Here is a 27345-nt window from a genome sequence, read left to right as displayed (position 1 = left end):
GAACTACAGGGAACTGTTAACCTTCCCCCACAAGCCTCGTGTGGCTGCAAACTGAAGTCAATCCAATGCTTTGGTCTCCAAGGTCAGTGGACTGTACCAAAGTCCCAGATAAAGTTTTGTGTTTTTTTTTTTTTTTTTTTTTTTTTTTTTTTTTCCTGCTAGATTTATCTCTACCTTTCTCTCAAGCTCTATTCAAGGTCTAGATTTACTCTGGAAGGTTTTAATTATCCAGGGACAGCATAAGCAGATCCTTTCTCCCAATACAGAATGTTCTTATAACTCTTCCTCTGTTCCCAAGTCTCTTTGTACCTTAGCCCTGATACATATCACAGTGGATATACCCTAGGAAATCTGTTTCCATCTGCTTTCCTGCACCTTCACCACATTTTTTTGTAGCTTTGTACCTTAGGGCTTGTCCTTCAGTTCTGAAAGCTTTATCAATCTTTCCCATGGATAAATGACAATTTTCTTTTTTACATCATGTTATTTTTCCCCATTTCTACATCTTTAGTACTGAAATATCACTTCTCTTTCATGTCTGAGGGAAAGAACCATATTTACCTTGTAAATATTTTTTTTTCCTAATTGTCAAGAACTCTGTTTGTGTTCACTCTCTTTGAAAACGTGCCTCAGCTGTCCAAAATCACAAGCTGGAGAGTTACCGTAAAGAGTCAGGGCAATCCTGATCTCTGTGTTTCTTAGCTCCTTTTGCTGTTATACACCCCCACCACACTCTGAACAACGCATAATGTAGAAATACCAACCACTGGGACAGGACAATGAAAGAAAGCATGATTTACTGTTATATTACCTAAGGATAATACTTTTAATAGTGAAATTGAAGACTTGTGGACTAAAGACTAAGTGGACTCATCCCATAATCAAAAAATGGGGGGGGGGGGAACACACACACTAAATAAAAGGTAGAAAGGGCCTCTCCTGTAAGTGAAAGATTCTTAAAAAAAAAAAAAAGATCATCAGCAGGGCTAAGCAGAATTGCCACAGTTAAGGATCTTGCACACAGATAAGGTAAGGAAGAAGAAAAACTCTGCCATTTAAGACATTTTCCAGAGCATTTCCATGCACGTGAAAAAATGGACACCGACATCTCATGTGGACAAAGAATGGTATGAATATCCTGTGAATTACATGTCATCTGCATGTACTACATATCAATTCATTAATGTGCTTGGTGTGGTTAAGCCATTTTTCGTGGGAGGTGGGGAAGATGTATTAGCATTGGTATTGCAACATTCAAAAGGCAGAGTACCATTTTCTTTTTCCCATTTTCTGTGGTAGAATCAAAAGCATTAATAATTAAGAGAAATGAGACACTCTTACAAGGTACTGAATGGCATGGTACAGGACGGATATGCTGAGCTTTGTTACTCAGCAAAACAGAATATGTACAAACCCTAGTATGCTTTTTGTTGGTGTTGTACTCATTCACTTTCTATCGCAGACATCGCAGTCATTTGCTTTCTATTTTTTTCAATCAAATATGAGTTGAATGGAGGGTGACAAACTAGGCTGTCAAGTGAGTGGCGCTGAAATATGAGGAGAGTTCTGGTACTTCAGCGTACCACAATTCCTAACTTCACTTTTGAGAAGCATCTCACAGAGCAAGCACAACACTTAACATTAACATGTATACACTGCAGACTGCAATACATAGTCACACCAGAGCTAGCTTTATACTTGCTGTCTGGGTGCTAGAAACAATGCTGTCATGATGAGATATGAGCTCTGGAGAGTTATTTTACCATATTTCTCTAAACAGAGCCCAAGATTTGCAGGATAAGATCAATAGGCTGCAAGGCTGTTCAAATGCCAAGCAAGCAGGTCCTTTTCATAAATAGGGAATTTATTAACATGCTTAAGACATGCAGCTGACAAATATATTATTATTTCCTTTACAGTAGCATCTAGAGAGGCCTCCAGCTGAGATAAGGACTCCCAGCTGCACTAAATACTATGCAGGCACACAGCATAAGACAGGAACCATTCAGAGGGGCTTACAATGCACTGTACAAATGTTCAGCCAATTCTGCTTGTCAGCAGTGCTGCACTCTAAGACCTGTATTTCACACCTGTGTTTTTGAGCAATGACTTATGGATTTCATGTAAAATCACTGGCTTAAAAATGTGCTGCTATATTATACCTGCCAGGTTCCCAATAACTGATTTTGATGGTATATAATTTAAACACAAGGGAAGTCTAAAATCTTCGTATTTCTTTAACGCAGTATTAAATACTGTTAACAGTAATTCAAGTGCTATTTAGCCTATTCTGCTTTACACAGTTGTATGTCAGTCTTCTATAATAAACCATGTGATGACTCATAAACATCTAAAATATTTCCCTTGGTGTTCAGTATTTTATTACATAGATGCCAATTATGTTCAAGTGGCAGACTGCACAAACCTGAAAAGTCATCTATTACATGAATTGTTCCATTGATTCCTATACTACAGAGGGTTATGCTTTCATATATCATACTGAATAGGATTTGTTTTCACAGATACTGGGGGTAAGTCACTAGTGAAAGTGCTTTTACCAGTTATGGGCACCAGCAGTATCCTCAACCTTACTCCAAGATTTCCCAAGCATAAACTAATAGACCTTCTCTCCTACCCCAACCCCTACTGCCTTTTTGTTTTAAAGCAAACTTGGCTATGAGGGAAAAGCAAACAAACAAACAAAAAAACTATTTTTACAGATATACAGTAATACCATTGTGCTCAATACAAAATAACAGGAGAGAGTTAAAGAAAGAAGCTTGAAAATAACCTAGAATGAACAGCAGGTTGTCCTTTCAAAAATACCTAGTTCATGGAGCATTCAGTAAAGGAAGGCATAGAGCTCATGCAGATGTATACAATGCAGGTCCTAGAGATACACAACACACTGAAATAAAAGTAATATTCTGGAGATTAAACTACTCTCATTTTAAAAAGAAACCATTTAGAACTGTTTCATTACAAAAAGATGCAACATTTCTAAAGCACAGGCAAGTGTCATGGTCAAGGTAATGTGAAAAACACGAACCACTCTTAAACCATGAAAATAACCGCATACAAGACATCTGTTCTTACAACGCAAATTTATCATTCAGAAATGTCATCTGGCTGCTTTTAACAACACAGCTGCTGCTGACTGCTTCCTTGGAACAAACATGAGGCCACAAGCAGGAAAGATGGCCCACTATGCAAGAGTGCTGGGGACACAGAACACAATCACACCTTTCTCAGTATTAAAACCATTGAGGCAACTAGTAACCTTCAAGAGCAGACAACAGCATAGGCAGAGGACTCCCATTTCTCATGGATCACCTATGCCTTTCAAACTGGTCTAGCTCCAATCAGGATGACCAGAGTAATCCCTCTTCTTCCTTTGAGCTGAGTCTGTCACTTTCATCTCAGCATCTTCCTGTTCCGTTATCTCAGCAGTAGTAAAACAGGTCTGTGGGCCACTCTTCATAGGTTTTCAGATTAGTACCTAGTGGAATTGATTCCTACCTAAAATGTAAACCAACTTTGGCTCCACCTAAGTAAACTAGGGATTTTATGTCAAAGGAATCAGGTTAGACTAACTGTAAACTCCTGCTGTTCCTCCACAGCAAACTTCGAAGGAAAAACAGGAGCACAAATACAACAGAGCTTACTGGAAAGGTGGGATCAGGTATAGGAAGACCTTGGGAATAGGCATAGGAAGCCTTCTTCCTCCATTTTCGTGGAGGCAGGATTCTGTGTTCAGAGTGTAGAGATCAGTCTTCTGGGATCAGACTGCAGTAAATAAGATTCAGAGAAAGGTACAGGATGGTGGATAGCAATCTGATTTCTACACAGGAGACTGAAAGCCTGATGTGTAGGAAACAACAATAAATATATGTGTATATTCATCAGTCTCATTTTTTGCCTGATTATACTGGCAGATTTCACTAGAATGACGTATCATTCTTTAAAATATCATTGTAAAGGGAAGAAAACATTTATTCTGTTGGTTTCTTTGAAAGCACTGAGACCCCAGTGATGAAGTATACCACTAAATACCAAATATTATCAAGTTTTCTCCAGAGTCTCCTCTGCATCCTTGCTGACTTTCTCTGTATCGCGTTTGTTAAAATGTCCTCAGAACTGTCACTTATCTATATCCCATAGTCACCTACCAGATGCTTATTTTTTGTCTTAGTCTTCCTCCTCAAAAAAAAAAAAAAAAAAACCACTAATTAATCTCATGTCCATCCGGTTTCCTTTTCTAATTATCAGACTATACTTTTTACCTCGTCTCTCCAAAATCAGTACCTATTTAGCTTTTCCTCGCAGAGGTAATCTCCAGCACTAACAGATGCTTCCCTGCTGTTTCTTCACATTTTATTGCTTCATCTCCTGTAGCTATCCTGCCACAAATTATTTTCTGCCTGCCTTTTCCATCACTGCTTTATTCTGCCTCAGCCCATTGTACCAATAATTCTGTTGGTACCTGTTTTCATCTAGAAATGCCTTTGAGCTTAGTTGGTGTCTGCAAGCCCAGCATTCACAGCAGGGAAAAATTTTGTCCCACAGTAGAAAGGACACTGTTGCTCAGCACTGACTCGTAACAGCTCACCTAGCACATGCAAAAGATGTAAGGATTGTACGCCTACTATGTCATTTTAATTCGCTGAAAGTAACAAATGGAAGGCAAAAGCTTATGAAACTCTTTCAAGAGACATCATGAAAGCCCTGGATGATATATCAAACATGTCGATCACAGCTTTACCAGGAGAGCTGATAAACACACCTTTAGAGGCTCCATAAGGCCAAGATATCACCGTGTTTTCCTGTTTCAAGTTACAATTCTTGGTTTTACCAGTAGTCCCTGTAAACTAAAACATGGCAGACTAGATAGTTAGATAAAACCATAAAAGTCCAGGTTGTGAAATGACAGGTATACTTTATTCAGATTATTTCTTATACCTGCTAAAGCCCAAGCCCTGTTCTGTGTCCTCCAGACATACAGAGATGGTTCTTGCTGGAAGACCTATGACTGGAGCATGCAGAAGTGAGCGGTCCTAGAGCATACTGACAGCACACACCTGCAAAAGGCACTGCAGCCAGTGGGTGCACCCCAAAGACCAGTCAAAAAAACAAAGTAGTCAAAGATACATCTTCTCATCACATCTCTACCACATAGAGATGAATGAAAAATAAAATTGCAAGGGTCAAAAGGAGATTAATCTTTTGTAAGGGAAGTAAATGTTTCCCTAAGGAATCAGCTTCCGTATGTGCTTCTCCAAAGAATTTCTACTGCAATTAAGTTAATCACTTAAAATCAATCTTTTGCAATAAGTCACTGAGATCTACTAGGTTCCTAAATATCTTTGGCTGCAGTGGAGATTAGGTATGTAAAGAAAATGTACTTAACTGTATAGTCCTCTGAAAATCATTGCATCTATTGTGAAGGAATGCTGAACATTCACAGACCCAACAGAAGCCAACAAAAGCAGTGTTTCACTTAAATTAGAAAAAAAAAAAAAAAAAAAAGTTTCATATTGGTTGGACAAGCTGCCAACAACTGGTGGATGCTTCTGGCTTTAACCTGTTCTCTGAATTTCCCATCTGTAAAACGGGAACTTTGCCATGATTTTCTCCCATAGGCTAATGTGAAGATAAAATTAGAATATACTAGTATTCAGACACTTCATTGATAAACATTGTAGAGAAACCCATGGGCTTATTACAAGTTTTTCTTCATAGTTCTGGTGGTTTTGCCCAGCAGGACAGCTGAGCTCCACCATAACTGCTCTCGCACTCTCCCTCCTCAAAGGGAAAGGGGAGAAAATACGATGAAAAGGGCTCAAGGGTTGAGATAAGGACAGGAAGATCACTCAACAATTATCCTCACAGGCAAAATGGACAATGCAGGGATATTAATATAAATTGTTACCTATTACTAACAAGCTAGAGAAGTGAGAAACAAACAAACAAACAAAAAACTAAAAACACCTTCCCCCCATCCATCCTCTTTGATCACCTTCCCCCAAGCAATGCAGGTGAACAGGGAATGGGGGCTGCAGTCAGTCCCTGCCGTTCCTTCATAGTCACTCTCTGCCCCTGCTCCACATGGGGTCCCCCCCACAGGGATGCCGTCCTTCCCAAACTGAGCCTGCAGGGGCTGCCCACAGGCAGTAACTCTTCAGGAAATGCTCCCACATGGCTCCGTACCACGGGGTCCATCCCCCAGGAGCAAACCGCTCCAGCATGGGTCCCCCACAGGAGGCAGCTCCCCCCATACCACCTGCTCCCGTGTGGGCTCCTCTCCACGGGCTGCAGCTCCGGCCTGGGGCCTGCTCCTGCAGGGGCTCTCCATGGGCCACAGCCTTCTCCAGGCCACATTCACATTCTCCAATGGGGGCTCCTCCACAGGCTGCAGCATGGAGATCTGCCCCATGTGGGACCCATGGGCTGTTTGGGGACAGCCTTTTTCACCAGGGGCCTCTCTACAGGCAACTGCTGCTGTGTGCCTGGAGCACCTCCTGCCATCCTGCTGCACTGACCTGGGGGTCTCTGAGGCTGGTTCTTACTCCTTGCTCTCTCCTGCTGTTGCAAAGCATTTTTTTTTTTTTTGCCCCTTTTCTTAAATCTGGTCTCACAGAGGTTCAAACAACATATCTTATTGGCTCAGTCCCGGGCAGCGGCGGGTCCTTTTGGAGGTGGCTGAAACTGGCCCTCATCTAACATTGGGCAGATTCTGGACTCTTGCCACAGAGACCACCCTGCAGCACCCTGCTACCAAAACCTTGCCATGTAAACCCACCACAATACTATATGTACTCATTAATAATCAAGCAGTGTTCACCTCGAATACCAGAAAAGAAAGAAGTCATATGGGAGGCTGATTAAATCATAACGTACATGCATGAGAATGATATATTACGCCAGCCAGAGTAGTTTCTCCTTACAGAATGTTGCAGAATTGGGATAAAAATGTATGGAAATAAAATTCACTTATGGGAAAAGCAAATCTTCTCAACTGTAGCTCTTGACTTGCTCTAATTTGGACCTTCTTGTTTCAACATTTTATATCTAGATACCCAAAGGGAAGTTTGTGATGGTTTAGTATGTTCTGAAGATATAATGAAACATTTAGAAAGAGTAGTAACATTACTTTCTTGCCCTGTAATTAAGAGGTTGTGCTAACTATTCCCATTGGGTAACGAATTCTTTTAAAGGTAGCATATAGTACTACTGTAAGATATAAAAGAGACTTTCTAAAAACTATTATGCCTGTAAAAATTTGCTGAAGTGTTTATTCTGCATGCTAGAAAAAAATAATAAATAAATCTGTCATCTAGCCAAATGTAAGTAACAAGATTCACTGCTTATTAAAAAAATAAGGAAAATTCTTTCAATCTTCTGTAATTACAGCAGATTTTGACAGTGTGAAGATGCTAATTTCTGTTTTAGATATACAACAATATGACAATAAAAAAGGAGAAATAATAAAAAAAGAACAACACATAACTTCATATATTACAGTCTTATGGTGGGTGACCTGGTCATGCATATGATTTATGATCATAGGAAGTACTGGGTTAGATTCTTTGAAATATTCAATCACAAAACATATTTAGAGTAAATTCAGATGCTTGCTGCATCTTGAACTGCAGCTGAATGATAGAGAACTGAGATTTTTTTTTCCGCATATGGCTTACAAACCAGCACAAAATAACACATTGCTGCAGAAAGACATCAACCCAACTCTTCCATGACTGAAAGTGGAAGCAGAGTGACTGAAAGTGGAAGCAGAGTGTACTGCATGTTAAAAGGCAATAAGCTTCCTCTCAGTGCTTGTGAGTCAAATACGCATACAAAAAAAAAACAAAAAAATAAATAAAAAAAAAATTAAAAGATGAGCATCTGCAGTCGGGATGCACCTTTGAAGAGGAATTCAAGGTACGTAGAAATAGTATGGTGTGAACCAGACACCTTCAGAAATTCAGACACCCATACCCAGGTGCAAGTAGCATGTTGGCTTAACATGAAGTAACCAGGTATGCTGTGTTACAGTAATTATATGGCAATCCCACACATGCTTTGCAGAATATGTTCATTTTGCTGAAAGCACTATCAAAGTTATTGCTCTTTAACACAAAGAGACAGCTTCCTTGGTGATGATCTCAATTACTTGAGAGAAAGAATGCAAAAAGGCAGGACTCCTCAACTACTTCATTCGGGAATACCCAGATGGGGTGTGAGGAAGGTTGGAAGTTGGTGGGATGGAAGTATTTTACTCATTGTAAGGGAATTGGACACAAATAAAAATTAAACTTATCTATTAAATCAACATTTGCCTCTCTCCATTTATCAGTACACTACTTGTAAAATATTTCCTTAGCTCAGGTATGTGACACTCTGAGTGCAATCTATCTAAGGTGTTAGATCCTTGCCTAAAAGGCATTTACGGAAGTACTGGGTATTAGAAGATGCATTCACTGACACAAATTAAGCATAAATCATTTAATGTTTGGCATGATCATGGGAATACGCAAGTGCATTTAGCAGGAATGCATGCCCTCAAACATGAAAAGCAGCTAGTCAGGAACAAACTAACTTAGCTGAACTGCATATACTCATAAAACCAAGTAAATACAACTCACTGTAAGTATGAATTTCACTTGCATTATTCTTTTTGCCTAACAGGAGAACACTGCAATAGTTCTGTTTAATCATTTCAGATATTCTGCTAGCTGAATGGAGACCATGAAATTGTAAATGCATTTTTACATACTCAGTAGGAGCCTACATTTGTCTTTAAGAAACAACAATCCAAATCTGGATGGTACATACAGCTCTCAAGACTGAAGCCTTTGGGAGAAGAAGTACAGTTGGGACCTGCTACTATTTCAGGTTAATAAGGAACTAATAATTCTGTACTCTTCCCCCTGCCTCCCAACAAACCTATAGTTTCTGTCTACTTCACAATAAATCACCAGATGAAGGATAAACAAACAGCAGACTGAAACTAGATGCCAAATATAACAAGGCACCAGATGTGTCAGAGGAAGAACAGAGAAGTTGTGGATGACCCATCCCTCAAAGTGTTCAAGGCCAGGTTGGATGGGGATTTGAGAAACCTGGTCTAGTAGGAAGTGTCCCTGCTGGGGGGTTGGGATTAGATTGTGTTTAAGGTGCCTTCCAACCCAAACCACTAAAGAATTCTATGATTCTATGTAGGGAATATATGTAAAGAAGTATTAGCTTATATAACTGTCTGAATTACAGAAAGGATTTATATCTGCCTCTGAAGCCTAATAGACATGCATAATCTATAAATGATTTTCTCTCTCTCAGTGCTAATTACTCACTGTCCTTCCCTCTAACCTGACATGCCTCTTTGGGATTTCCACTTCAAAAATAAACTAAAGTTTCTTTTCCAAAACAAACTAAATTCTTCACTGTTAGAGCTATGGTCATGGACCACACAGAAAACAAGTCTCTACAATGTGTAAGAACCAAACATGGACAAAATTCCTCACTCCCCACTAGCCAGAGTTTGAATGGGACACTTCCTGCCCCTCCTTTCAAATTTAGCTTATCTGTTTTGGCAAAAATAAAATAGTTTGAACACTGCCTCCTGTACTGCATAGTCCTCTACACCTAACTACATTACCATGACAAAAAGAGTCCTTACGATTCATCCTACACAGGAGTACAGGAAGAAAAACTTGTAAGTTGGCAGTGACATCAACTGATAGAAAGTGATTCACACACTTCATGAAACAGCAGGGAAAATTAAATTTACTCCCAGCCACCCCAAAGCTCTCCCACTGAATCAGTGTGTGGCAGAAATGATAGTAGGAGACGTAAATCCTTTCTCTATTTTAAAAAGACAAGGGTTGGGTAATGAGCTAGAGTGAATAGAGCAGAATTATCATATACTGTCACCGAAATATATTTCCCCTGTGGTTTTGCCAAAAAAAAGGTATGAAACTGGGATAGAAAATAAAACAGGTGATGCTATAGGCAGAAAGTGGATTAGTACGCATCACCAGCAATATGTGACCAGCTTACAAAATAGTGACTGACAGTACCAGAAGACAAGCTATTTAAAATTCTCTCTGAAGCTGCCCTATTCTTAGAGCACAGCCACACCTGAATGTATTGCAACATTTACATAAGACACTTCGCTGACAGCAAGCTGAAGTTTTAATGTGTGAAGGATAAAGGTTCATCACCTCTTTTTGAATTCTGCTGGGCCCTGGAGAGAAAAACAAAACAACAACAAAAAAAGCAAACAAACAAAAAAAACCTACAACAACAACACAGCAAATAAAATCATTGTCTGTTTTTTGTGTGTTTTTTTTTTGTTGTTGTTTGTTTGTTTGTTTGTTTGTTTGGGGTTGTTGTTCTTGTTTTTTCTACAGAACTCTTCAACTGTAACTGTTACTCCCATTTATATATTGCGCCCATGACAAGCAGACATTCGCAGGCAAATGTATGGGATCTTGCCTTGCCACAGTCTATAACTGATTGAATTGTGTGACTTTCATTCTGGTATCTCTTTCTGTCCATGGGTCAAAGCATTGCAATCCCCAAACAAATTAGGCATAAGTACCACACAACAGGAGATAACCTCTCCAAAATGTGGTCATTTATGAAGATAAATCTAACTTCAGTGAGAGCTACCACATGCTGAAACGAGTGATATTTATCTAGCTCTGCAGAGAAGACAAGCTTGAAGTTCCATTTCTGTGTTGGAGAGAAAGAAAAAAGACTTAAATGGCTGTAGATGAAGTAGCCTACAGCCTTTATCTTAGCTCATAATGCTATAAATCATCATGACATAAGGACCCCATACACAGAAGAGCATGTGAGAGTAATTTAGTTCAAATCTCTATAATCAGTATCTGAATCATACAAAGACAGTCATATTCTCTGATCCCAGCAAGATATTACCCTGGGCATTATTCAAAAAGTTTCCAGAACTTTGCAAACAAACCTGGGCACTGTTTCAAGCAAGCTAGACCTTAAATACAGTTTCACTTCAAAACCACATGAAGTTTATTGTTTCATGCAATTTTGATGGAAAAACACAGCTGTACTGACAGTTCTTGTCATGATTCAATGTCCTTTTTGGAGCACCTCATTGACAAGCTGGCAACTAGCCACAAGCACTGCAAGAAAATAAATGAAATGTATCTTCCTGTTTTCATCCAATTCTGAAAAAGGCATTTGTACTGCAGCAAGTGATAAGTCAACCCATGACTACTACAAGATTCTTTATCCTACACTTCTTTTAATCAGGAACCAATTTTAACAATTAAAATTGTAAGGTTTATACTATATATATATATATATATATATATATATATATATATAAAATATATATAATTGTAAGGTTGTAATATACATAATTGTAAGGTTTATACTATATATATATATATATACATATAATTTATTTCAGCACAATCTTGCACAAAATTTTAAGCTCCAGCAGAAAAATGAAATTAGGGTACTATTTAAAATATATGTATATGTAAAAAAAAAAATACCTAAGAAACATAGAAATTGACCTGATAATAATATAGTTTTAAGCCAAGCCCCTTCTCATTCTGGAAGCAGAAGAATGATGTGAGCCTCACTCTTCACCCAAGTTAGTAAGTCCTTGCAAGGAGAACTCTCCATTCATACACCATATCCCTGGGCTATAAACCTCTATGTGCACAACCTGCTGCACTACATCATGCCCTGCCCAGCACATAATTACTGCACTGTACTTCTGTAGGCCTTACTGAGTTTTTATTCAAACAAGAATCCCTTTATTTCAACAATAATTTTGGTAAGATTAAAAGATTGCTTGTTCACACAGTTTGTAGAAGTTATAATAAAGATTATCCTCTAGCATTCTGTAACAATTTTTTTCAATAGTAATAAGTTAACCCAATAATTAATTATGAAACATTCCCATAATACTTGTGTTACTATTTTAAAATTGTAGAAGTGTAGCCTCCCTGATCAATAATGGATAAAAGGAGAAGCAAACCAATTAATATCTTTTCTAAAGAATAACTTCCTTCTCTCTCCACTCTCAGAGTAAAACAGAAATACTAGATACTAGGTTCTGTGCCACACTGCTACTGTCAGAGAAAGAACTGTTTTTTATTTCTTGTTTGTGTTTTTTTTTGTTTGTTTGTTTTTTGTTTTTTTACTGGTGCTACAAGGGTGCAGTAAATGACTAAATCTGAAATTCGTAATTATAGGTTTGTTTTGGTTTGGTTTTCTTTCATACATCAACATCAAAACCAACAAAGAACAAAACCTGTCCTAGAGGATGTAGCACTGCTTAAGCACTCAGCAGGTCAGTTCAAATGAAACAATAATTTCCCACAGTTTGGAGAATGCAGGGATGGAGTCCTTTCATTAGCTAACTTCTGTGTTAATACGATAGAGCAACAGGGCTCCCAGGGAAGTACAATAGACCTATTTAAGCATAGTAATTTAACAAAACAAAAAGGAAGAACACAGTAGCACACACTGCCACACACCCTTCCATATCCTGCGTTAAGCAGAAAATACCTTGATGCTGTTTCTTCACATGAAAATAATTTGTGTTTTCCATGGGGATGGTTGAATGGCTCCATAAGTCTCTCATCATCCCCCTGCTTTGCATGTACTCTTCTTGTGACCCCCTTCTCCAGAACTGTCAAGCACAGCAGGCACAGGCTCACAACTCCCCATTTCAAATACTCCTGGCCAGCCAGACTGCCTGCTCAGCTCTGCTTACTGAACAAAACTTCCATCTCAGATCTCAAGGAACCTTTTTTGAACAGTTCTTGTTGGGCTTTTCCCCAGCCCATGGACCCCACAGGTGTCCCACCAGTGGTGGAGAGAAGGAATGAAGCGGCAACCTACTGTCACATAACAGAGTCAGAAATAATACATGTTTTTACCTTGCTTCGTGATTATGTACAATTTAACATTTCACATTCCTCCGCTGAGGAAAACTCAGTGTCATCATCACTGTGCTCATTATATCAATTCCTCATTATTAGATTTTTCCACAATACACCTATCATTCTAATATTTACTGTTAAGTACTGATTGTAATTACTAATTGTAGCTTCAAGGTGGCCTTTAATGGAAATGTCAGTCCCTATACAGAAATAACAGACCCAGAGGTAGAACAACCAAAGGAAATGTTAGTCCAGACAGCAAATCACCTTTTCAACAAGGGCTTTATTTCAGGATTCTGACTCAGTTCAAATGGACACCAACATAAATTAAAAACAAACAAAACAGAAACAAAAAACAGGCTGTTCCTTCCAGAGGTAGTTTTATAAGGAAGATACCTGACAGCCACAAATAGAATCACTGAATTATATGATCATTGGTTGGAAAAGACCTTCAAGACCACCAAGCCCAACCATCAACCTGACCTACTGAGTCCCATCACTAACCCATTGTTCCTTAGTGCCATGTCCACATGTTTGTCAAATACCTCCAGGGATGGGCACTCCACCACTTCCCTGGGCAGCCCAGTGTAACACTTGACCACTCTCTCTCTCTGAGGAAATTATTCTTAATGTCCAATGTAAATGTCTCCTGTGCAACTTGAGGCCATTACTGTGATAAAAGTATTTGATTAGCGGTAACAAATCAGGCACCAATTCAGAGGCTTATTCTATACAAAGAAGAAAAAAAAAAAGGTCCTAATGGCAGCTGAACACTCAAGTTCAGATTTGGACACAATTTAAAAGCACCTATTTACACAACACAGGCATGCACCTGCAAAATTACGTACTTAATCACTGAGATTACAGGACTTGTAAAGAGTTATTTGTGTCATCCTCATATTAAATGCTGTGTTATTCCAGTGAAGGTACCTGAAAGTTTCATTAACATTTTAACACCAGTATAAATCTCTGTTTAAACCAAACATGTCACTGTGCAAAATGATGCAGAAGATATACACAACAAGGCACACCTCAGTGTCTTTACGCTCTGCAAACAAGATAGCAACTAGGGTTTTCCTGCATTCCTGAACTCCTACATCTTATCATTTATCTTAACACTATCTTGTCTTAGTGCATCTAAGTATTAGATAACTTCCTTCTGAAATAACAGTTGGAAGGTTGGTCATACTTAACTGTGATTCCCTGAGCTGCCTCTGAAGTTACACCTTGCAACCCAGCCAGTGGTTACTTTTTTTTTTTTTTAAGGATACTTCTGGACAACATGAAAACAAGCTCTTGAAACTCCTAGTAGGAAGTGCCAAGGCATCCCAGGTTCATATAAAATATAAATTTGTACTTGGCTTATGGAGCATTTTAAAAATACATACTGGATATATGTTCAAACTCTATTTCCAACATTACAAAAATGTTTAAATTTTAGTAAGATTGTCTTTTTTTCTATTAAAATACCTTCTTGGTGATCCCCAGACCATCTCAATCAATGTGTGAACTGTTGCTTTCCTTTGCCTGAAGAATTAACTGTACATGTATGATTATTGTTCACTGAATCCTGGAAGGCTACTGGACAACACCTGATCAGCTTTCTGGCTTTGCTGTTTTACTACCATGATTTTGCACAGATCCCTGACACTCCAGAGCAGCAGTTCTCAGGGACAGGGAAACACCCACAGGACAGGACCATCAGATGTCCAAGGGCAGTACAGCTTTAACACTTCTATTATCCACCTGGCATACAGTTGCAGCTCTTCTAATACTAAGTCAATTTAGCACACAGGTGAGGTTGTTACAAGCACACAGAACACATGCATCATGTCCTAAGCAAGTTTCACAATGGTTTCCTTACATAATGTGGCTACCTTAATTTTTGACTAACAGGTGGCATTGAAACCCACCATAAGCGGGTTGTTTTGCTGGAAAAGGAGATATCAGACCAAGTAAGCTCATCCATTCCAAAATTTAAGAAACTACAGCCTATTTGAGTTAATACAATATTTACAGAATTATAGAATGTCTTGAGTTAGAAAAGACTTTAAAAATCACCTACTTTCAATCCCCCTGCCATAGGCAGAGATGCCACCCACTAGATCAGGTTGCCTAGGGCCTCGTCCAACCTGACCCTGAACACCTGCAGGGATGGGGCATCCACATCTCCTCAACCTGTGCCAGTGCCTCACCACCCTCTGAGTGAAGAATTTTCTGCTAATATCTAATCTAAATCTACCCTCGTTTAGTTTGAAATCGTTTCCCCTTTATCCTACCACTATTTGCCTATGTAAAAAGTAACTCTATCTTTTTATAAGCTCCCTTCACTGAAAGCTGCAATGAGGTCTCCCTGGAGCCTTCTCTTCTCCAGTCTGAATATCCCTGTGGTGGTTTTAGCCAGCTGGGCAGCTGAGCTCCACCACAACCACTCTCTCATTCCCACTCCTCAAAGGAAAAGCGGGAGAAAACAGGATGCAAGGGCTCAAGGCTTGAGATATTGACAAGGAGATCACTCAACAATTATTGCCATGGGCAAAACAGACTCAGCATATGGAGGTTAACAAAGCTTGTTACCCATTGTTAACAAGTTAGAGTAGTGAGAAACTAAAAACAAACTAAAAACTCATCCTCCCCCATACAACATCTTCCATTACTGCCCCTACTTGGGTAGGAAGGTCTCATTAGGAAGCTAAGAGCTGTAGGTATCACTTTTTTGTTTGTTTGTTTTAAAAAGAGGACACTGTTTAGGGGAAATTCTTTTTTAAAAACAGGTGACACTTACAAAAGGTTTGATCAAATGAAAAATGTACAGAAGTCTGGACAACAGATGTCAAAGCAAAAAAGTTGTCCTTTCACAAGGAGGAATATAAAAGCTTCCCAGCACACTCACTGGCAACAGACACCCAGAGCTGCCATCAATAACAATAACACATCCCAGAGAAGGAGGAAGCATCTTGCCCGATATAACATTTTACATTGACAGTGGTAATACATCATTTTATTTGTTATGGTGACTGTTCCTGCATCATTTTATATATAGGGAGCAGAAATAAGACAATTCTGCTCTTTAAAAAATTGCCCCAGTTTTCAAGTAAGCACAAGAGTCTGTTTCAATGCAGACTAACTAAGAAAAGTCGGACGATCCCAAAGCCTGGTTTTGCCAAAAGAACTAAAAGAAATATTTTGACTTTTTTTTTTAATAAGATGAGAATCATTTTAGTGTTCTGATCTTTTCTATTCAACTTCTTAATGACGTCCAAAAAAAAAATTAAAAATGAGTGGGTAGATATTCGGTATGTTCTTTGCCAGTCTATTCTGTTCTCAATCTGTACACAGTTCCTGTCCATCTTGAAGAAAGATGGATCAGATGGAAAGAAAAAAAAAAAAAAAAAAGCAAAACAAAAAATATCAGGCATTTGTATATGATTCCATCCAATTTCAGTATTCTTGGCACTATTAACCAATTCCATTTACTAGACATAATAATAAAAATCTTATCTAGTTAAGATGTCTAGTTAAGAATTCTATTTCCAATATCATCCTTTTGTTCTCACAAACGAGCCTGTCCTGGACCAGCAATAATGGGCATCATGCCCCTGCAAAGGGTCCTATAACTGGGCATTAAAACTTGGGGGGTCTTAATCATGGCCCCGACCTCTGCTATGTGAGGGCCTACACAACATTATGAACTTTTCACATAACTGCCTTGATAAGCTAAGTAATAATCTTTGGGAGGGTCATTGTAATGATTTGTTGCTCAATACCTCTAACTTCAGTAGGAGTTTCCATACAATGTATTTGGTTATTTTCTCTTAATTCAAAAGGGCTTCTCCAAAGTCATCACATGTAGAATCATTGTTCTAAAAAGAGATGTTTTTATCTGTACAAATACTTAGTATATATAAAAGTGCATGTCAGTAACTAATGCATAAAAATGCACACAAAGGTTTACAGGTTTTATAAGAACCAGTAAATGTGGCTATGCAATGGAGAAGGCTTCTTTAAATGTAGCTTTTTATGGAGTCCTCCCAAAATATATATACATATATACATACACATTTGTTCTTTGCCCTGTAAAAGTTATTTCCATCTCCTCTCTTCCCCTGCTCCTAAACAGTAGCCAGGAAAATATATTTTCTTTACTGATTTGCAAAAGCTATTTTTCCCAACTGGGTTCTTAAGCTGCACACTGCACCCTGTAAAAAATATTTACCCTGATTTACAAAATCTATTTTTCTCCTTGGGCCTCTTAGCTGCTGTTGCAGAAGTGATAAAGGTGTTCTCATTCAGACTTTTATTGTTTCTGGGCCCCTTGCCACCTGTTTTTATTTTTCCCCTCTTGCACTTTCTTCCCATCTCTTTTCCACAGGCACCACAGCTGTCCATCAGAGCTGATTCCGTGTAACAGGAGTCACATTTTCACATGTTATCTGACCCATAACGAAGAAGTAGTAAGTATTCTCCAAGTCACATGCCTTGGCCAAGAGGTGAATTTGATCAGAAAGCAGAAAAAAATAATAAATATCAGCTAATCACTTTTATTATGTCCACAAAAAAAAAATATAAAAAATTGCTTACCTTTAATTCTGTCTTATAGAATCATAAAAATCATCTAGGCTGGAAAAGACCTTCAAGATCACAAAGTCTGATCATCAACCTGACCGAGTCCAAGTTTATATTCACAGCATATTCAAGTCTATATTCACAACCAACCCACTTCCCCTGTCTCAGCACTCCCAAAGTGCTGAGACAAAGTGCTGAGACCCAAAGGGATCTTTGTGAAAACCAAACACATTTGAGTTCACTTTAAACATCACATGGCTTTTTCTTTTTTACAGCTTATTTCAGTAGTAAATGTCATATAGGTTCAAACGGCTACCATCATTATGAACAACAGTTACAAGGCTTCCAATAATTTTGTAGACTGCAGCTAAGGTCTCTGTTTAGACAAAAGCTCACTATGCTAAAGAAACCATGAAACAGTCCAGCCTATAACAAACTACTACAAATTTCAACATCTACCAAAATCCAGAGGAAACATCGATGACCAGCAATTCTCAAATAAATTAATAACCATTCAAAAAGATAAATTGTTGCATGCAATTGCAAATTAAAATGGTGTCCTAGAGATTAAATTTTGAGTTCAATCAATTTTACATATATTCAAATATAATCCAATTTAGCTTTATGTACTCACAGTTATTTTCTTCTCATAAACCATAATTGTTCTTTGATAGTCTGCTTTTCATTTGCCTTAAATTATAAGCATAGTGTTATGCATTTTGTGTCATCCCAGTGGTGACTTGTCCTGTTACTCCTCCTCTGCTCTGACCTGGTGAGCAGGGAGAGTGTGCTGCCACTCAGGCAGATGACACCCACTTTTGCATGAAAGTGGTGACTTTATGACTAACAGAAATCATGATGGTACTTCAAAATGGACGTTAAAACCATGGGGGGAGGAGGGGGGGCACAATTTAGGATACATTTATTTTAATGCAACATTGTAGGCATACAACTCTCTCCTACTATGTCAAAACTCAAATGCTTAAGATGCTTTTCTATGGGGAAAAAAAAAAAAAAAAAAAAAAAAAGGAGTTCGAGTATTAATGTTAGGCGAATCTAGACACCTGCAGAAGATCCACTAGCTGTATAAATAAATTTAACTGCACTGCAAAGCGGCTGGGGTCCTTTAAAATCCATGCAAGATGGCATCACTAGGGGCCCTATATAATATGCTAGTATCCTATGATGACATCTATCAATTTATATTCCTGGGCTGTGCCTAACCCATCTCAAAGTGCTACATGCATCTCATGTCCAGAGCTATGGGTACCTTCAACATCATGTCATTGTGGTTTCCTTTGAAAGAATTACAGACAGTTCCTTTGATTCTATCCCAATTCATAAAAACAAACAAACAAACAAACAAACAAAACTAACAAAAAACCACAACCCCACTAATACTTTTACAGGAAGCCTCTGATTAAAAAGATGAAAACTGCCTGTAAACAGAGCGTGCCACATGAAATTTATATGCCCTTTTTTTTCCCCCAGAGGAAATATATTTCACATTTGTGCATGTCTTGTTAATTATTCATGTGATTTGTCCATAAAATTCAAGTACAACAGTGAATATGTAACGCAGAAGTAGAAAAGGACATAAAAATGACAAAAAAATCAAAAAGCCAACACAAAACAATTAGTCACTTGTCAACGTGTTTCAACTAAAAGTTTACTCAAAGCACACTTTTTTAATCTGATAGATCTACTTCCACTGTAGTCTCAGATGAGATAATAAATGTTACTTAGTATAAGTATCTTTTTTAATATCTGCCCTCATTAATATATTCTACTTGAAAGGAATGGAGTAGTTCATACAGAGTTCAATATGGTTTGATTTTGCAGAAAGTATCTTTTCTTTGAGTGTTGCCACTTACTGCATCACTTCAACATGAATTAAACATGAATTCATGATAAAATCATCAAAATGCAAAAAACAAAGAGATGGTAGAGGGATCAAAGGCACCTTCTAGTTGCTAGAGAAACCAAAACAGCAAATGAAATTGAAGTACACAGTACTCACACAATTTCCCAGGACAAGTGCACATAAAGTGCATGAAGAAACTCTTCATATATGTGTTTCAGCAGCAGAACTGAAATGAACAGAGAATAAATTCATTAATATTACGCTCAGATGGGTTAATAGTTGTAATATTAGTGGGTGGCACTTCTAAAAGAAACTGTAGCAGGTCACTGTGAAGAAGTTCACACTGTCACTATGCAAGTTGAGTGGGTAGAAAAAATTCAGATCCAAGTTTTGGAGAGAACTATTAACCAGGAATGCATCATTTACATCTTTTAGAGCCCAGAAGAAACTATATTAAAGAGTTCAGATTCACAGATTATGAATATGGAATGCAGCTTTCTAAGCTGCATATTCAAAAACATCACCGCACAAAAAAAGCATGTAGTGTAGGCCTGAATTTTTCTCAGTTCTCACTTCCCCCACATTCTCCTCTGCTACATTCAGCTAGCTTGCAGAGGCTCCAAAGATGCTGGTAGTAATATTATTTTATGTAATATGGAATCTGTCCAGTCTACTTACTCATTTCACAAAGATGACAGACAAAATAGCATATGGTAATGATTTTTCAGTCACGGTTGCCCTTGCTGGGATTTGAAAGGGGAAAGGCTCTGTATCCATTACTGACTCCCTGTATCACATCCTCCAGGGAATAAGAATTGTCTCCTTTGTTAGCTACTCTAATTCTCTGATTAATAATGATGGTTTTCATTTAAATATAAGCAAGAGAAGCAGCAAAGCAATATCTTCAGAACTTGTTACAAGGCAACTGGTAGTGCAGTACTGCTCTGAGGGGAGCCAAAACCCACTGGTTACCCACATATCACATTGTAGGAGCCACTTTACAGGTTTTATTAGGATAGCCACGGCTGTAAATAACTCTACAAACAGAAAGGTCTCTCGTGGGTGAAAAGGGGCATGCCCTCCCCCTTGCCCCAGGGGCAGCTCTGTCTCTCAGGATGGGTTTTATTTTCCCTGTACAGTCCTGTGACCCCAAAAATCCCTTGCCTCAGTACTGGCCTGGGGATGCCAGCCATCCTGTCTCTGCACCACCTTAAGATTGCTGAAAGGATCAAAACTGGGAGAGGTGGAAAATAGCTTCAAGGAAGCAGGTCCTCTAGTACAAGGGCAAACTGCTTTGAGTATGACAGGCAAGGAGGAGGCAGGTAAGAAAGACATGCCCTGATTCCCCTTTATTTTCTGCTGGGTCCAAATGCAACGTTGTAAATGGCTGGATCGTTAATGTTCTTTATTTTAAAGTGTTAAAGAAAAATAGCATGTCTTGATGTCTAACATATCATGCTCTGTGTCCTTCCAACTAAGGATATTCTATGACTTGGTGATTATATATTAAGTTTCAAGGAAAAGAAAGGCAAACATTTCTGAAGTTCAACTTACTATAGCCTGTGCAGTACCCTTGAAGGACTAAGCAGAACTGGCCCTGGCATATTCATCATTCTGCTATTGTCACAGTGCTTGATTGAATGTTTTTTCAGGAGGTAGAGATTAAAATGAACCAGAACTAATTGAAGGTATATTTAATGAAAGCATCATCATTGTAATGAGTATACAACTGCTACACTAATGTTGAATAATGTTTAAGCTACTGAACAACTCCATATTGTTTCACCTAATGGGATTCAATGATTACCAAATAATTAATTCAACCCTATAATTTTGCAACATGTGGAAATGTGAAACCCACTCATAAATTAATTAATGCTCAAGTCAATAAAAGAGACAAGTGTCTGGGACTTACTACTGTTTCTCCTGAAATAAATCTAGGTATTATCACTTACTTTGAGCCATGCAGGATTGGTTTTGGTTCTTCAAGCATTTGGTTTAGTTATTATGTTGTAATACAAGTCTGGTAGACAAGGGCAAACACTCAGCTGCTCTGAAGGTTTTTCTCATCTTCACTTATGCTAATGCTCTCATGGCATGGCTTCCTCTTACTTGAATTCTCACCATCTTTCCCACCCTGTCACATGCCCTTCTTTTAAATTTCTTGCATTTCTGATCAGCACATGGAATTTGAAGATACCATTACACTCCTCACTTCCTATTGCAAACACTCTGTACAGAACCAGAACCAGGAAAGTAAAAAGCCTAATGGATCCATTTTCAAAATACATTATTCAACTTTTTTTTTGTTTGTTTTGTTTTGTTAAGGAAATAAATCATCTATAATCACAAGTCACACTAAATACACTTATATCCTCATTCCTGGAAATACCCTTCCTTGGAAGCACTCTGCTACCTGAAACCATTTTAACTTTAATGGAGATTGGTGTAAAACCAGCAAGATTTCTCTAAGTTCATTTGTGTGGCTAGGGCCCCAATTATTTTAAATTAGGACTACTGTGTTTTAGATATCCTCCTCAAACCTTTTTGCCCTACATAGTTCACAATCAGTGGGATAGGCAGTACCTCTTTCACTGAATAAAAATTACTATTGAGCCCTGTATACAATCATGCAGATCTGGCAAGTACAACCACGGGGGTTTGCAGAGTTCTTACAAAACCAACCACATTAACAAATGTATAGGAAAACCAGGACAACCATATTAATCTTTAAATAGGACGGGGTAAAATATTTAAGCTCTCTCATTTAGGCAAAGCAGTGCTCTGATTAGGCTATTCAATTATTCTTAAATATTTGGAAGAGAACAAGCAGCAGTCTTACATTTAGAGTTTATGGTCAGTAATAGATTTTTGTCCACATACAGCCTCTGACTTGTCTCCAGAACTCAAAGTACAGCCATACCAGTAACACCCTTGATAAGGTTTTCCCTTACACATAACACCTGTGCTCCACAGAGAATGGGCCTCAGCTCTTGATGGTGCTGTCTTTTCTGGCCTGTGTCAGAGAAAAGGGCACCCAAAACATTGTGTGTGTGTGGGGGGGGGGGGAGTTGTTTTTTTGTTTTTTTTTTTGGTTGGTTGGTTGTTTTTTTTTTTTTCAGGGTAGGAGATTTGGGGAGATAGAACAGGAGAGCAGAAATTTTCTGAGGTGCAACAGGTGTCCCCATGGCATGGTGTGGTATTTAGTTCATCACAAGGCTTGGGTTTCCTGAAACAAGATTCAGTTCTACATTTTATTGTTCTCTTCCACCCCATCCTCCTGCAAAAATTTTATGTCTGAGCTCCACCATGAAGTCCATTAAGCACAAACCCCATTAAGCACAAAGCCATTGCATGCGCTTGACAAGCCTGAAGATGACTGGGGAAAGTGGTAAGTTGGCTACATTCTGCTTTTGTGGTGAAGCTGCTGGCATGACACGACACAAGAGATACTGAAGTAGGGGGGCAAACCATTAGTGTTTTCTAACCAAGCTGCCCTGCAACACTGTCAGAGTGAAAAGAGACTTTAACATGACAAAGGGTGTAGATGAATGTTTCTACTTTCATTTAATCCCTCTAACCATATAAACCAGAAACTTTAAATCAAGAATTTTAAAAAAGCACTAGAGTTCCTCATTCAGTCTCACAACTCTTGTAATCAAGTCCTTAAAAATAAATAAATAAACAAAATAAAAAGTCCAAATGCTTTTTCTGAGCCTTTTGGAAAACTGACCAACCAAACAAAAAACACACAAGAAAGCATTTGGTGGTAAACTTTATTTCCCCCTCTATATCTTTTCAAGGAAATTCCAGAAAACTTTCAAGTTGTCTTGAAAGCGCTATGGATGGCAGAGAAATGACAGAACCCTACAAAATGCCCTCCTTCTGCCCTTCAAAACTATCAGAAACCCTTTCTGTTCCCATCTATATCGCTGACTTCTCTTAATTAACATATGGACCTCATGGAACAGAAACTTGAAGAGTTAAAGCTTAATAGGAATGGCAAAGCTGAGATAATACAGTAATAAATGCTACAAGTTAGACAAAACTTCCAACAGTGTGCATGAACATTGCACAAATGACACAATTATTTACAAACTATTCAAAAAAATAAAAATAAAAAAAAAATCCAAGCCCCAAAAAAATCTAACACAAATAAACATGTTTTACTCCTGTGCATCTTAAAATAAGAGTAAGATACAAGAGATTTCCCCTTATATTTAGAAATACTGCTAAGGTTTTCAGGAATCTATCTCCTTCAGGTAGCTTGACACTTCTTTTTCATTTCTAACATCCTATCAGTCCTAATTCAAAAACAGACAAGCAGAGTAATAGGTGGCAAAAAACATCTAGAAGGTGAGATAACTCCAAAGAAGTGGAGCTGGCTATGGCAAATAGCCGTTAAATTGGCAAAAGGAAGTGAAAATTGAAATAATAAACTTTAACCTCACCCAGAACACAGACAGAATGCTAGGGCATGTCCAGTCTGTGTGACTGCCCTGGTCTGCACTGACACCACAGCAAAAGAGGAGTAAGAGGCGATAGCTGAATAGGTTTTCTTTTTTCTTTTTAACAAGAGATTATATATACCTTCCTGATTCCTGCCTCGTATGCTGCCAATGAAAAGCTTTAAACAAGAGTTCTGCAAGATCCCCAAAGCAAAAGAGGGAAATTAGAGGTATCACAGGTTACTTAATGGGGTCCCAAGAGAGGCAGCAAGTCTCTTGGGTTATACAAGCATTCTTCCAAAGACAAACATGCTCTGAAACATTTACAGTCCAAACAGAAAATACCTGAAAAGCAAGGATTGCTACACCCATCTTGAATCTGGAAGGCTGAGGTATTCAGTAGTTTATGTGAAGGTATGTGGGGTATCTGTAGCAGAGCAAAAGTGGAATTGAGATCGATGTCTCCACTGTCTCCACCAGTCACATAGCTATTCTTCCTCCCAAAATTGTTCTTAATTTCTTCTTTTTGTGTGTGTGTGTGTGTGTGTGCTGTCTTCTACATAATATTAATTGTACTAATAAAGAGTAGAAAGTAGAAGTGTATTAATTTACATTTTAATTAATGGTTTAAATGAAAATTTGAAAATAATTGTACTATAACGCAAATAATTATAATTGTCCCACAGAAGTGAGTGGATTTATTCTGCCTAATACAAATTTTCTCATCTGGCCCCGTATATTTCCTAAACTGATGGTTTATTTCCTTTCAGTCCATAAGATTTACAGCAGGGGTTTAAGATGGCTAATGAACATAATATATGGAGCTGAAATCTGTTCTGAGGGAGAGAGGTGAAATATCTCACAGGTCAGGGACATGTGGAAGGGATTCAGGACTCCCAGTCATTTTAGCTGTAATTCAGTTCAGTCCCTACAGAGCAAAATTCAAAGCCTGTGGAAATCAGTGGATGTCTTCCAACTGACCTCAATTTTTGTATCAGGCCAAGGTCCATGAGAATAAAAATGGCAGACTAATTCACTACTAAAATCTGCACTCAGAGTTTCTGATTGCTTAAGGAAAGTAAATAGCCAGTGCTTGATTAATGCAATTATTCATCAGGTACGGAGCATTAAAATCCAGCATTGCTAATATCTCAGCACAGATCAGAATTAGCCCCCACTCTCTGATGCCCATCTCCTTCAGGTGCAGAGAAATTATGAAAAGCCCTTCCTCCAACTTGAGAATTGCCTAGCACACTATGGTAAACACACAAACTGCTATTAGCCCTGAAGTTTTCTCCCTGGGAATATTACCTCTGGTGTCTGATATGCACAAGCATGTATTCACTCTGTGTACGTGGTGCATATCTGTACATGCGAGGCTTAGATCTTATTAATTCCATTCACAGTCATAAAATATTTACTGCAATAGAGAGGCACTAAGAAGGTCATAGACTTGCATTCACTTCAGCAGACTTCATAGTTATTACTGATTTTTTAAAAGAATTTGCTTCTAACTTTATGTTTGCAGAGGAAAAACAGTAATTTCATTTTCCATGACAACTGTGTTCAAATTCATTGTAATCCTCTCTCTTTTTTCTCTCCTGTGTTCAAACACACATGCACACATGTTCTCTTTCTCTCAAGTTGCCCTAGTGCATTGCCATCCTGGGCAGGGTGGATGTATAAGGCTGGAATTATTTGGGGCAGGGAACAAATTCCTCTTTTGTCTTAAACTACATGCCTGAGATTTCGTATTTCTTGTCATTTACTCTCTGATGCTTTGCCAATGAGGCCCTAATAATATAGGCAGACACATCGTGTATTTTAATGAATTGCACAAGAAGGATACTAACGTTATTTAAAGAAAGTGACATTCACTCCATACCAATTAAGCTACTTATATTGGGCAGTATATTATGCCTTTGCTGGTGTAAATTAGAAAAGCATCATTAATTCCACTGTATTCATAACTATAATGGATAATACAATATAAATAATTAAGGTAGGAAAGTAGCTTTGCTTTGTTTTAATTACTGAAATCACAGGAATTATGCTGTTGTACGTGAGGTAGTTCTGGACTTACTTTTCCACAAAAAGGAAAAAATATATTAGTAAAGATTAACAGTTTACTATACTTCAAACTACAACTGATGATATCCCATGCCAAAATTTAGATATTAAAAAGACACAAAAGTAAGGACTATGTCTTTAGTATGATGATGTGAAGGTAGAAACAAATGCATTTAATGATATCCTTTTTGACCTGTTAGCAACTAATGTTGGGAACAGCCTTCAGAAGACTTTAGGCACAGCAAATTTCATGACCATGATTCTGCACTTTGGTAAAGTTAAAATGAGAAAGAGATTTATAAGGGAACCTGCCACATAATTTTAATGATAGATGCTTCTCTTGGTCCACTACAACAGAAAGAAAATCTCTGGACTGCTCATACTGAGTAGATGAAATAAAAAAAAAAAAAAAAAAAAAAAAAACACACACACACACACACACAAAAAACAAAACAAAACAAAAAAACACTTTAAGGCAATCATCCATGTGTGATTCACAAATTTTAAAGGATAAAATTTAATTTCTTTTTTTAGTCTTTTATGTGTCCTACTGAATTATACTTCAGAAATTCCATCTCACCAAATATTCCTCCCAATCACATACTCTAAATTAAAATCTGATGAAGGCTGGTATAACAAATTATTTTTCTTCATTAGTTTATCCATCTTACTAGCTCTATTTTGAAAGCTAATTACTAGAGCGCATTATTATTCAATACATAGACATTCAATATAAACAGCAAATTATTTTTCTTCTTCCTCTTACACTAAAATCTTGTTCTCTAATGTAATGTTTGCACCAGTTTATGACCATTTTAAATAATCCAGATAAAAATATTTTACCAGCTGAAGCAACACAGAAAACTTGATTTCAGAAATCAAGACTGGTGATAAAGTGCATGAAAGAGTCAGGCAATTTCCTACAAGATGAGCCAATCTTAATTCTTTAGAGAAGAAAATAATAAATAACTGTAGTTCAGCACTGTTCTTTATGAGACCATTCATTGTTAACAGCCCCATGTATAAACTCACATCGAACAGGACCAATGTGTTACTCTAGAAGTAAAATGATACTTTCTTTGTGATTACTTAGTGACTTGATCATTACTCCTCATGATGTGTTTCCAGATGACATCTTGAAAAGCCTGATTCATTTGCTTCTTTCATGGGTCTATACCTACACATAAAGTACGTAGGTAGCATCACCCACCTCCTCTGTGAAACAGTGCTAAGAATATTGCTTTTTCTTGGACTCTTTGGGTTGCTAGAATTTCTTGTTATTTTTGTAGAGAAATAAGATTGTTTGTTCTTACTGAATCTAATTTACATAAGATTATTTCATATAAGTAATTGTTATTTAGTATGCTGAAAGAAAAAAAAACAGCACTTTAAGAAGAAAAATAAAATAATTTCAGAAGCACATTATATATAAACAAGATAACGCAAATGCCATTGTGCA

General features: G+C 37.9%; 1 long non-coding RNA gene across 3 annotated transcripts in view; it reads right to left on the bottom strand.

Moving 5' to 3' along the window:
• Positions 1 to 27345, bottom strand: part of LOC137853446 (uncharacterized) — a 358598-nt gene that overhangs the window by 104658 nt on the left and 226595 nt on the right. For all 3 annotated transcript variants that reach the window (XR_011094506.1, XR_011094507.1, XR_011094508.1), the window contains one exon: positions 19525 to 19594. This is a non-coding gene — a long non-coding RNA (uncharacterized lncRNA). The remainder of the gene's footprint in view (positions 1 to 19524; positions 19595 to 27345) is intronic.

This window comes from Anas acuta, chromosome 3, assembly GCF_963932015.1.
Source record: "Anas acuta chromosome 3, bAnaAcu1.1, whole genome shotgun sequence".
NCBI classification, from domain to species: Eukaryota; Metazoa; Chordata; class Aves; order Anseriformes; family Anatidae; genus Anas; species Anas acuta.
This window is presented reverse-complemented; position numbering and strand designations above follow the sequence as displayed.